At 43.4% G+C, this 12169-nt stretch overlaps 1 long non-coding RNA gene across 1 annotated transcript in view; it reads left to right on the top strand.

Moving 5' to 3' along the window:
- The window catches only part of LOC102161373, a 167733-nt gene that overhangs the window by 14039 nt on the left and 141525 nt on the right, over positions 1 to 12169 (top strand). Inside the window, exons 3-4 of the long non-coding RNA XR_002337430.1 lie at positions 4623 to 4781; positions 6839 to 6948. This is a non-coding gene — a long non-coding RNA (uncharacterized LOC102161373). The remainder of the gene's footprint in view (positions 1 to 4622; positions 4782 to 6838; positions 6949 to 12169) is intronic.

The raw sequence follows: 12169 nt of genomic DNA on the forward strand, positions 1-12169 counted from the left end.
AGGCATGGCTAAACTGGGTCCCAGAAAGCTGCAGTCAAAGTATTGACCAGGCTATGTTTACATCTGGGGACTTGATGGGAGAAGAATCCATTTCCAAGCTCATTAAAGTTGTTTGTAGAGTTCATTTCCCTATGGCTAAATGGCTGGGGCCACATTTTAAAATCCATGGCCATAAGCAGATTTATTTGTCTTCTTTCTGGATGCATTTCCATTTCTATTTTAATAAAACAACATAAATAATTTTCATTAAGTATAAGCACTAGAATTCACTCAACAATCCTATGGGCATCAATTTGAGTATTAAATTCAACCCAAGTAAGACTGTCAGAAATTCATTCTATGGAAATAACAATCAGAGCAGAACTACAGTGAACTGATTTTTTTTTTTTTTTTTTAGTTTGTGGACCTGTCATGGTTCTGTTTCCTCCTTCCTTCCTTCCCTCCTTCTTTCTTTCGGTAATGAGGGTTCCCAGGCTAGGGGTCGAATTGGAGCTGTAGCCGCTGGCCTACGCCACAGCCACAGCAATTCCAGATCTGATCCGAGTCTGCAACCTACACCACAGCTCACAGCAATGCCAGATCCTTAACCCACTGATCGAGGCCAGGGATCAAACCTGTGTCCTCATGGATGCTAGTTAGATTCATTAACCGCTGAGCCACGACGGGAAATCCTGCAGTTCTGTTTCTTGAGCTTAATGAGAAATTCCCAGATCTTTGGTTGGTACCACTTTACCACTTCAGTCACTGCCTCCCGCAGTACCTGAGTCTCCTAGGGAAACGCTGCAGACTCAGCTGCGAGCCAGGTCCTACACCCCAACTCCCAAAGGCTCAGCTCAGCTCAGTACTGTTAACTTGGAGTTGAATGCATCACAGCCCTAGCAACTGAAATAAGTTAATTTTTAAGATGAAAAAGCTGTCATTTAAGTAGTTATAAACTGTTTATACTTTCCTGGGGTAAAGATGCTTTAGGAGCAGGAGATTATGTCTTTTGTACTTATTTGAAGAGGGCCCACACTGGAAGGCTCTTTCAATCATCTCAGCCAGGGGTTGACAAACTTTCTTTGTAAAGCGCCAGATAGTAAATATATTAGCCTTTGTGGGCCAAGTGGTCTCTGTCACAACCACTCAGTGCTGCCATTTTAGCATGAAAATAGCCCTAGACAATATGTAAATGAAAAAGCATAGCTGCCTTCCAGTTAAACTTTATTAATGGGCCCAGGGAATTTGAATTTTATATTGTTCTCATGGGTCATAAAGTATTCTTCTTTTGATTTTTTTTTCCCATCATTTGTAAATGCAGAAACTGTTCTTGGCTTGGGGGCCCTGTAGAGTGGGGAGCAGGCTCGATTTGGTCCACGGGGCATTATTTGTCAACCCCTGCTACATAAACAAAGCAAGCCCCTATCCATTGCTCTTGGGGAAATTGTTTTCTCCCTCACCCTCTTGAAAGTCAGTTGGAGCCTCCCTGAGAGTTGCAAGGATCGCTGAAGATTATAGCTGGGGAGAACTATCTCTGAGGTCGGGCTTGCAAAAGAAGTTCTTGCTGTGTTTAGAGGCAGCAGCCAAAGGAGGAGTTGTTTCTGCACCCCCGGGACCACTGGGGGCTCCGTGGAGGACAGCTGGGCCCAGCCAAGCTGTGACATCAGTGATCTCACAGGCAGGTGAGGAGGCCATACCAGGGGGATGAAGAAGGGAAGCAGCTGCAGCTTGGGTGAAGTCATCTCAGTGGAGAAGGGGGTGACCTGCAGAAGAGCAGGTGGTGGTCTGGAGACAGAGGACGGGTTTATACACAAAGTGACAACCAGGACAGATTTGCGGAACTTTCCCAGAGATACTTGGTGGAATGTGGTAGAAGAATGACTTTTCTGTAATTGAGTAGCTTGAGGGATAATGCCACTAGAATTTGGAACTACACAGAAGTGCAGCGTTCCTGAGAAGGTTTGGCTTGTACTGCCTGAGATGTATGTTATCATAAACACACTTGGTTGCCAAGCAACATGCATATCCCCATTCTTCGTCTTTTTTTTTTTTTAAACTTTCCATTTTGAAATATTTCAAATCTTCTTCAGAAAAATTGCAAAACAGTACATAGTTCCGTCACCCAGATTCCTTGATTATTAGCTTTTTCCATATTGGTCTCAGCATTCTTTCTCTATGACATATACAACCATCCACACAACACACATTCACATGTACCATAGTTTCTGAACCTTTGGCAAGTAAGTTTCAGGACATTATTCAGACTTTCAGGGCAATTTCAGTTGAGTACACATATTAGGAAGCAATATTGGGCCAATGCTAACTTTCTTATTTTGAAAAAACAAGGATAATCTCCCCACACAATGACAGTATAACTAGCAAAATAAGACAGTTAGCAGTGATCCAATATTGCTTTCTATTTTTATTTATTTATTTATTTAGTCTTTTCTAGGGCCGCACCCGCAGCATATGGAGGTTCTGAGGCTAGGGGTCTAGTCGGAGCTGTAGCTGCCGGCCTGCACCACAGCTCACGGCAACGCTGGATCCTTAACCCACTGAGCAAGGCCAGGGATCAAACCCACAACCTCATAGTTTCTAGTCAGATTCGTTAACCACTGAGCCATGACGGGAACTCCCAATATTGCTTTCTAATACATGTACCCAACTGAAATTGCCCTGAAAGTCTGATTAATGTCCTGATTATCTGACCCAATAACATAAATCCACTTTACTGTCATGTATTTTTAATTTCCTCAAGTCTGAAATAATTTCTCAGTCCCTTTTTTTTAATTGAAATATAGTAGACTTACAATATTTTGTTAGTTTCAGGTGTAGAACATAGTAATTTATTTTTATAGATTAGCTCCACACAAGTTTATATGATGATTTTTTTTTTGGCCCTGTCCATGGCATGTGGAAGTTTCTGGGCCAAGGATCGAACCTGTACTGCAGCAGCAACCCAGTGCTGCTGGATCCTCAACCTGCTGAGCTACCAGAGAGCTCCAAGGTTATTATAAAATATTGACTACATCTCCTATTTAAATCTTTGTAAATTATTGATTTGATATCTGCTCTTTCTTTGTCTTTCATGATTGACATTTTTGAATGGGCCAGGCCAGTTACTTTGTAAAACATCCCTCAGTTTGAGTTTTTCTGATATTTCCTCATGATTTATGAGCTTTTAGTGGTAATCTGCCAAATATCTTCTCATGGCATCATATCTTTAGGCACCAAATGCTAATTTGTCCAACTGCTGGTGATACTAGCTTTGATCACTTGGTTAAAATGTCTATAGGGTTTCTCTTTTGCAAGGTTTTTTGTTTGTTTGTTTTGTTTTTTTCTTTTTAGGGCCACACTTGTGGCATATGGAGGTTCCCAGGCTAGGGGTCACATCAAAGCTGTAGCTGCTGGCCACAGCCACAGCCACAGCAACACAGGATCCAAGCTGCATCTGTGACCTACACCACAGCTCACAGCAATGCCGGATCCTTAACCCACTGAGCAAGGCCAGGGATCGAACCTGTGTCTTCATGGATGCTAGTCAGATTCATTAACCACTGAGCCACAATGGAAACTCCCTATTGCAAGGTTAATTAATAAGTATATTATATTCATCAGTTAGTGATTAATAAAAATGTATTTGGGGGATCATGCTTCATCTTTGATGTAAATGGGAGCTTTTCCATTTCTCACATTTATTTAAATTACTATAGACAAATGGGTTTCTGTTTCACTGAAAGGGTTGTCACAGGTCGATATCAGTATTTATTTGGATGCACACGTGACCTAGACTCGGATGATGGAGCCCCTTCAGACTGGCTCCAATTGTGTTTGGACCCGTCTCCACCATCCTTTTAGCAGTTCCTTGCTTTATGATACAACAAGATGTTCTTAACCTACCTTGAATTTCTCCTTTTTCAGTTCTGGATAAGTCATTGCTCTTAGGGGCTCTAGTTTCTGTAGTGGAGAATCGTATATGGAAACCAAGAACTAAGCATGATCATTGTGAAAGGTGTGCCAGTGTTTCTAGGGCCTTTTAATGGGCAGGGATAGAACAGCCAGACAGACAGACAGACACACACAGACACACACAATCTGTATCTATATTTGTATGTGTATTCATGTATGTAAATTAAAAAGTGTGAGTTTACCTCATCACTTTCCATTTCAGTCTACAAGATTCGGTCTTATCCCTCTTCCACTTTTGTGAATGGCTTCTGCATCAATGAAAACCAAACCTGTGGTATTTTCAATGCCCTCCCATATGTTTTCAATCCCTCCTATTTTTAAGCCACTGAAATATGTGCGAGGGAAAGAGCAAGGGAATCTAACAGGCTAGTTCTGATGACTTCAGAAGACAGAATCAATTGTGACAGGCACCTAGCTCTTGTTGTGTGAAACAATAAAAAGCTATGAATTTAACCACTGCAGGTCTAGTGGTCACTTTTAGCTGAGTACTTTCTCAACTGAATTCCCACTTGAGCAGTGTCTGTGTGCTGCAGGAGAAGGTGGTACCTCCTCTAGCTTTGCGGACAGAGTCCTCTCTTTTCACTTTCCAGGAATTGACTTAGGGATGAGCATGTGGCCTAATTCTGGAAATGAATTTGGCCTTGGGAAGAGTCACTCTCTCTCTCGTTCTGTAGGTTACCTTGCATGGGTATAAGGTGCACGATTGCTGGGGCCGTCCAGCTGTATGCCTGGAAATGAAAGGGACACACGGAGAGAGGAGCCTGATCCAGAACTGCAGCAGGAAATCCAAACTGGAGCCTGTCTCATCTCTTGAACCTCAGTTATTTGAATTGGTATGTTTTCCTGTTACTTACTTCTATAAGCAACCTGACGATAAATGCAGATAACCATAATATATATCAGGGTCAGTTCTTGGCAGTGAGAATACAGAGGGAAATAGGATAGAAGTCTACTTTCAATGAGATCAGACTACATATATTTTTTTTTTTTTGTCTTTTGTCTTTTGTCTTTTTTTTTGTCTGTTGTTGTTGTTGTTGCTGTTGTTGCTATTTCTTGGGCCACTCCCGTGGCATATGGAGGTTCCCAGGCTAGGGGTCCAATCGGAGCTGTAGCCACCAGCCTACGCCAGAGCCACAGCAACACGGGATCCGAGCCTCGTCTGCGACCTACACCACAGCTCACGGCAACGCCAGATCCTTAACCCACTGAGCAAGGGCAGGGACCGAACCCGCAACCTCATGGTTCCTAGTCGGATTCGTTAACCACTGCGCCACGACGGGAACTCCCAGACTACATATTATTATATGTGCCATTGGGACGTAAGACATAAGACACGGTAAGAGCTCAGAGGAAGTCTAGATGGAGGACTGCCTTAAGTAGCCAGGATTTTCCTATGCCTGGAAGACACGAAGGAAATAAAGACCATCACAGACAAAATACTTAGCACAAAGGCATGAAACATGAAATGCTGAGGGAGGCTGGTGATAGAGATGTTGATATCAGAATGAAAATTATGCGCCATTATTGATTTAATGAAGAAACATGTTGGCCACATATGCGTGCTATAAAGATATCTTTGCTGACTAAAGAGGGATCCAAGTACGCAGAGGTTTGGGGAACTGAAGATGAAAGGCTAAATGTTCCAGGGCAGATGGACATTTAGTTATAAAGTATAAGTTTATCCTAAGTTATAACTTCACTCCTCCAAAATGCCTCTTCTTCTCAGAATGGCTTGTGGGGTGAATCTGACTTCTCTGAAGTGTATACTGACTTTGAGTCAAGAACTTGAATTTTCTTCATTTTACTGATGATGCCTTCATGGACCTAAAAGTGGAGGCCAGGAGGCCATCCATCTCAAGACCTGAGACTGTGCACACCTCTAATCCAAGACATTGATACACCTGTGTATAAGTTTCCTTCAATGAGATATGAAACACAGTCCCCTGGGGCCAAAGCTAGCCCTGCTCTGAACGAGCAGCATCTCTGTGTGGTGGTTTCTTCTGCTGCTCCAGAATTGGCCCCCACCCAATGGCTCAGATCTGGTGTGGTTTTGATTTGATGCTGTGGACAAATGCGCCTTTTGGGAAAAAAACAATAGAAATGTCTCCTTCTTAGACATCACCATGGAAACCTAGAGCAGCCATCACTTTACCATGCTGCTGACTTCATTCTGAAGAAAATTTAGCTCATCTTATTTGAATTAATTAAAATCCAATAAGAGGACAGTGATGTAATGGATGAAAAAAGATAACTATTGGAAAAATATATAAAATAATTATTATTGTAGAGTGTGGGATTTTCTATCTGGAGAATCAAAGATAATTACTAAAATAATATTAAGGGAGTTCCCGTCGTGGCGCAGTGGTTAACGAATCCGACTAGGAACCATGAGGTTGTGGGTTTGGTCCCTGCCTGTGCTCAGTGGGTTAACAATCCGGCGTTGACGTGAGCTGTGGTGTAGGTTGCAGACGAGGCTCGGATCCCGCATTGCTGTGGCTCTGGCGTAGGCTGGTGGCTACAGCTCCGATTGGACCCCTAGCCTGGGAACCTCCATATGCCGTGGGAGCGGCCCAAGAAATAGCAAAAAGACAAAAAAAAAAAAATAAAATAGAATAATATTAAGACAGGTAAGACAATTTAGAAAGTTGGCCAGAAACAGGATAAATTTTCTAAAGACTAATAATTTTTTTATGTAGCAGCCTTCGGCAGATATACAATTTAATGATACACATTAAATAATAGAGCCAAATCATTAATCATCAATAAAGAGATCCAGAACGTTCATCAGCCCTACCTTCCATCAGACAACCAAGTCACTGTCAATTGAATAGCATGGAGCATGGAAATACCTCATTTATTTAGCACATACCACATCTCTTCTTGTTGCCAGGCACTCTTGCCACTTGTGCCCAGATCCTCACAGCAGTCCTTACATACCGTTAGCCCCGTTTTGCATGTGAGCAAATCGAGACGGGAGAGAGCTCCAAGATCACACCGAGGGTAAGTAGCACGGTGGAATTAAAGTTCCTCTCTGTTTCTCTGTCTGATTCCCAGGTTGATAGTTTTGTCACTGTTTTCACCGGAACACATTAGGTTGAGTGCTCTGTTGTAGAACTTGCCCTTTAAGCTGAAGATACTTCTTTTTATGGGTCGCCTACTGCTCCTCTTTGCCTCCTTGGCCTTTCCCTGCTTGTAGGTCAACAATTTTTAAAAACAGATTTGGCTTCCTTTGCAATTTCACTCCCATTTTCACAGGTGAACAGCACCTACCTGAAGTCAGTCGTTGATAACTCGTTTGATTTAGAATAGCTGCTAGTTTGTAAATAAGGAAACCAGAACCCTAGCCGTATTCTTTTCAAATCAGTCCTTCTGTTTTAGAAAGTTGACGGTGCTGAATTAGTGGCATTTTGTCTTTATTGTTCAAATGGAAACTTGAAAGAGGAGTTCCATCGTGGCGCAGTGGAAATGAATCTGACCAATATCCGTGAGGACACAGGTTCAGTCTCTGGCCTTGCTTGGTGGGTTAAGGATCCGGCGTTGCTGTGAGCTGTGGGATAGGTCGCAGACGGGGCTGGGATCCGGTGTTGCTGTGGCTGTGGTGTAGGCCTGTGGCTACAGCTCTGATGTGACCCTTAGCCTGGGAACCTCCACATGCCAAGGGTGTGACCCTAAAAAAATAAAAAATAAAACCTTGAAAAGGTAGGTAAAGAGATGGTGCAGGTCCTGTGTTTCTCTAACTTATTAAATGTCCTCACTAGACTGACGTTCCCATGAAGTGTTTCTGACTGCGAATCCCCAAATGTCAGGACCTTATGAATCAACACCACAGCTCAGCATCCTTCTGCCTTGTCTCTCATGACGTTTTTCCTGAGGAATGGGATCTTTCCATCTTTCACTCTTTTGTGAAGGGTGTCTGTGTATAAACTGGAAGGAGCACATGGGAGAGTCTTTTGAAACTTTTTGGTTTTTGCCTAAAATAACTAATACAGAGTGTCTGGGGGAGTTATTCTACAGAGACTTTTTTTTTTTTTTTTTTAAGGAAAAGTATGGTGAAGCCCAGAATTGCTTGTAGTTTAGGATACTGACCTTTAAGAGGTAAATCTCATCATTCCTTCTTCTGTGGATTAGCATTTCACACTTGGTGGATTAAGAACAAATAAGAATTAATAGCTCTACATATCATGAGGTTTCAGATAAGAAGAGCAGATGTGATATGATATAGGATATAGGATATGATAGAGTAGAAAGAACGTGGACTGAGCATTATATGTAACTCCACTCAACACCTGGTTCTCTCACTCAGGATGTACACAAAATCGTTACGTCTTTTGTTGACACATAAAAATAGACTAAGAAGGGAGTTCCTGTTGTGGCACAGTGGTTAACGAATCTGACTAGGAACCACTAGGTTGGGGGTTCGGTCCCTGCCCTTGCTCAGTGGGTTAACAATCCGGTGTTGCCGTGAGCTGTGGTGTAGGTTGCAGACGAGGCTCGGATCCCGCATTGCTGTGGCTCTGGCGTAGGCCGGTGGCTACAGCTCCGATTGGACCCCTAGCCTGGGAACCTCCATATGCCACGGGAGCAGCCCAAGAAATAGCAAAAAGACAAAAAAAGAAAAAATAGAGTAAGAAAACATAACTTACCTGTTACATTGGCCATTCAGCACTTATTTCATGTGCTTTTCTTTTTGCCTGCAATGCCTTCTCCTTCTTAGGTGCTCAGATAATGTTTACTTAGGCTTCAAGGCTTAACTCAATGTTCCCCTCCCCTGGGGAGACTTCCTTGGCTATTCCTCTCTCCCAGGAATCGTTGGACTTTCCTTTCTGGCTCCCAGGTTACTTTCACTATTATAAACATCATGCTAAATTAAAGATATTTGTTTCCCCAGGTGTGTCCTTTGTTCCATGATGCCGAGACCTTGTCTTCTTCATCCTCACATCCGTGATGCCTAGACTAGTGTCTGAGGTCCCCTAGCTATCAGAAAGTGTTTGTGTTGATTGAGTTGGAATATATAATTGGAATCATTTTCAACATAAATTTACCTTGGTCTGTCTTGTCCAAGGTGACTTCCCAGTTAGCCTTTGGTGACAGGATCACAGAGCCAGACCCTAGGATGCCAGATCCTCCTTGTCCAGCTTATCTAACTCCACTGATCTGTGTTCCACTGCCCCAGTTTCTGTCATATGCATATTCTCCCTCCCCCATTCATAATTTCTAATGCCGATTCTTTTTTAAAAAAAAAAACTCAACTATTTAATATTTACTTTGCATTTATTCTAATCGATTCCTTATGTGATGTCAGGTGTTTGCTGTGGTAGTTATTTTTGAGCACACATCGCATTAGTTTACAGCTGCTAAAATGTTTCCAAGTGTCTGCACGCCGCACCTGTGAATGTTACACATACCACCAGGGGTACATAGACCCTCTTTGGGAAACACGGAGCTTTGGGTCCTTCCTTTTTACAAGGGAGGACTTTACTTGCTCAGAGAAGGACACATCCAACCAGGGCTCTTACAGCAGCAGAGCCTTGCCAGAAATCCCAGTCTTCTGAGTAGGTCTTCAATAGACGTTTCATGAATTAAGCCAAATATGTACATTTCCTCGGAGCTCGAGCACTTCGAGCAGCTTTGTCACTGCTCCAGGCCTTTGTGGTTGGGGTGAAAGCAAGACACTACATAGCTCCCTGCCTGTGCCCTAGCAACCGAGCACAACACAGATGGAGAGCTTGGCAATCTACCCACCAGACGCGGCATGCATACCTGGCGGTGAGATCCAATGACAGCTTCCCTTGCACAGGAATAGCGTGTCTTTGCACAGTGTGACTAGAGTTTATGTGATACACAACCAAGATTGTGCCCCATGCCTTCAGGCCAACTTGCTAGTTTCAAGTCTAGAGGCCATAACTTTCCGCTGGTGTAATGACAGCTTGTCTCTTGCAGCTGGATCATGTCAGGACAGTAGGAATTTTCTTTTTGGTCCCCTTTCAATAGCGCCTTGTAATAACAGGGTAGCATTTTCCCAAGATGTTCTTTGCCAGTTGCACACATGTATTGGCTCATGAAGTCTTGAGTGTTTTCTGGCCTTGGAGAAAGGGGATTGTCCCTCTTTCCAGGAGAGAACAGTCGCCCATTTACAGGTGGAGAGACCAAGAAGTATTTATTATGTGCTCATTATCATTAATTAAATTGAAGGAAGGAGTATTGTGTATGAACCATTCCACCAGGCCCTGGACATAACAAAGATACATAATGCATAGTGTGATTGAATAGGCACCCCGCGGCAAGCAGAAGAGACAGATGTTTGCACCCATAGCTCGAATACAATGTGATGAGTGGTCTAACAGGGCGGGGGACCCAGGACTGTGGGAGTACGGAGGAGAGGGCAGTTAAATCTCCCTGGAGGAGGTTGACAGTGAAATCTACAGTTGAGCTGGCCATTACACCCAAGGAGATGCTTTCTGCTGGAGCGGTGAGAGCTTTGGCTTTGCTGCCTGAAGAATCTGCGCCCGAGTTCTCGCTTTACCACTTGCTCCTTTTATGATTTCCAGATCTCTTTCTTTATCTATGAAGTAGGGGCAGAAAGGGTTCATGTTCCATATATTTATTTAAAGTGAGAACAAAATGAAATAATCATGAAGTGCTTAGCATCTTTTCTGGTGTCTAACCCGTGCATGATAAATATTAGCTCTGCCTGTCATTCTTATCATCATCCTTATTATGTGATAATGATGTGAGTTGCCTTGTAGGCAGCCTTGTGATGTGGTATTATCATTGGCATCAGAAAGCCATGGCTATATGTTTGGCACAGAATTTTACTACCTGTTTCTCACTGAGCAGTCTTCAATGTTTTGAAATTATTTATACTAATCGACCAAGGCGAAGAAATAAGCCCCTGTAATAAGTAAGAAATACACATATGGTCTTTTTCCCTGGTTCCTGGCACACAGCTCCTAAAATCCTTGGAATTTCTGGAAAGATCGGGGTGTCCTTTGCATGCTAATGAGATGCTGGTATTTGGGAGCCCCTAGTGAGCTTCAGTATGGGGGTCAGTCTCCAGAAAGACCAAAACATGATTAGAGGATTGGAACTTTCAGCCCCACTCCCTACCTCTGGGGAGGGAAGAGAGGCTAGAATCGAGTTGATCATCAATGGCCAATAATTTAAGCCATCATTCCTATGTAATGGAACCTCCATAGAAACCTCAAATTTTGGGGGTTGGTGGGCATATCAAGGAGCTAGGAGGGCAGTGTACCTGGAGCGGGCATGGAAGATCCTTGAACAGCCAGTGTCCTAGCCCCATTCTCTGCCCAAACTTCCATTTGGCTGTTCCTGAGTTGTATCCTTTATAATAAACCAGTAATAGTGAGTGAAGCACTTTCCTGATTTCTTTTTTTTTTTCTTTTTAGGGCTGCACCCACGGCATATGGAGGGTCTCAGGCCTAGGGGTCGTGCCGGAGCTGTAACCACCGGCCTATACCACAGCAATGCCAGATTGAGCCGCATCTGCGACCTACACCACAGCTCACGGCAATGCCGGATCCTTAACCCACTGAGCAAGACCAGGGATAGGACCTGCATCCTTGTGGATGCCAGTCAGATTTGTGTCTGCTGAGTCATGATGGGAACTCCACTTTCCTGATTTCTGTGAAATTTCTAGCAGATGATCAAACCCCAGGAGGGGGTTAGTTGTAGGACCCTCCTAAACTTTTTTTTGGATGCACCCATGGCATGTGGAATTTCCTAGGCCAGGGATTGAACCTGCGCCAGAGTAGCAACCTGAGCCACAGTGGTGACAACACTGGATCCTTAACCCTCTAGGCCTCCAGGGAACTCTAAGGGAAACTCCTAAATCTAGAGCTGGTTAGTCTGAGTACTGGTGACAACCAGGGGCTTGCATCTGGCATCTGAATAGAGCGTTGTGGCCCAGAGTCCTTAAGCGCTAACGCCAGTAAGATAGTGTTGGAATTGAATCAAATGGTAGGATGCTCAGCTGGTGTTGGAGAGTTGGAGCAAGTGGATTGGAAAAGACACTATGCATTTGGTGTCAGACAGGTTGTTAATGAAAAACAGTTCAGAACCATTTATCTTCATCATTAGGTTTCATTCCAAATGCAAATCATTTGAGCGAGGTGGCGTTTCCAGAATTGTGGCTCTTTTAAAACATCCTACCGCACCACTCATTAGTCACATCTTTCAGAGAAATACCACAATGTGATCATGA

Source organism: Sus scrofa, chromosome 1 (assembly GCF_000003025.6).
Source record: "Sus scrofa isolate TJ Tabasco breed Duroc chromosome 1, Sscrofa11.1, whole genome shotgun sequence".
Classification (NCBI taxonomy): domain Eukaryota; kingdom Metazoa; phylum Chordata; class Mammalia; order Artiodactyla; family Suidae; genus Sus; species Sus scrofa.